The sequence below is a fragment of the Pteropus vampyrus genome, unplaced genomic scaffold, assembly GCF_000151845.1.
Source record: "Pteropus vampyrus isolate Shadow unplaced genomic scaffold, Pvam_2.0 Scaffold12, whole genome shotgun sequence".
NCBI classification, from domain to species: Eukaryota; Metazoa; Chordata; class Mammalia; order Chiroptera; family Pteropodidae; genus Pteropus; species Pteropus vampyrus.
Genome location: NW_011888793.1, coordinates 14396934 through 14398453, shown reverse-complemented (window position 1 = coordinate 14398453; position 1520 = coordinate 14396934).

Sequence of the window (1520 nt, the reverse complement as noted above, 5' to 3'; positions counted from 1 at the left end):
CCTACAATTTTTTCCTGCGTTTTTTCTTTTCTTCTTTCTTTCTCTACTCTTATTTTCTCATTTATACTCTCTTTGATTTTCTTTCATTTCTGAAGATAGTCTCAGAAAAAGAAAAGAAAAAACTGGTTACATACTAACCATATTTGTAAGACTTCTGGAACACGTTTATACCGCAGTAAACAAATACAGGAAGATATAAGCCTGAGCATGCCTAAATTAGCTGGCAAAATTTGCCTTAATATTCTCAGTTTAGTCTGAGAAGGATCAATGAACTAAAGATCCAGATCCAAGAAGGAAAAAATCCTGTGACACCCTCTCAGGCCTTCCTTGAGTTTAAATAAAACAAGGAGCATTCATTAGAAGCTTTTTTATCACCTGTGTCTCGGGTGTTTGTGCAGAGTGATTGTGCAAGACCCCCTCTTGCTGGTGCTGTGGGCACCCCTCTCAGGAGGGAGACGCCCAAGCTGTTCACCTGGAAAATGGCAACAACCTTGCCAAATTCTGATTTCCTAGAACAGGCAGTGATTATAGTAGTAAGTTTTGTTTTAGTTAACACTTTCACTTTTGCTTCGCCTTATTCCAAATGGGAATTCAGAACTTTAGAAGAGGAAATATTTTAACTCTCATTTTACATAAATAGAAAAATAGGACCAAGTAGCTAGCTCCAGCTTTATTAACGACCTCAGTCCATTGTTTCCAAAATATGTATTCATATCACTGGTGCTCCATGTGATAATTTTAAGTAGTAAGCAAGCATTCTGGAAAAATCCATTTCATGTGATTACTCATAAGGCAGTTTTCCAAATTAAGTCAATATGCCACAGATGGTATTCTGGGTTTCACATTCAATACTACAATTGATTAATGAAAGACTTAACACTTGCAGAATGTGAAACCTGCTCATAGTATCAATCTTGTAGCACCTGGGTGGGGGTGGGAGAGTGTGAATTAATGAGATAAATAAACCCTTGAGTATAACTTTGAAAGTCTTTACCCCACTTGAGAAGAAATGGTATCATTTTAATATAAAGTAAAATTAATTCACGACTAGCTCATCCACAGCTAAGTTTTTTTGTCAATCAAAATTATGTAACTGTACCCTGCTGATTTGTTTGCCTGCAGTTTGATTTCTAAGAGAAAACAAGCTTCTTTCTTAAGTTTAATTCAAATTCTATTCCAGGAAGAAACAAAAGCTGTTTCTTTTTACATTTTCTTTTAAGGTATCACTTTTGTTTTTTCTGTGATTTCACTATGAGAAGTAATCTAAAAAGGAAGGAGACTGTTACAGTATGCTTGTATTTCTATACTGGAGTTCTTTTAAAGTCTTTCAGATAAATTGAATAAGTAGCTATAATGTAATATTCATTTCTTCACAATAAAATAAATTTATAAGGACTCATCAAAGTAAATTTTCATTGCTCTATACAAATGATTATTCTATATGATGACCAATATATCAAACCCCAATTGTCTATATCCCTCTGTGGTCATTGCTTCTTTTCATTCATTTTGTAACAACT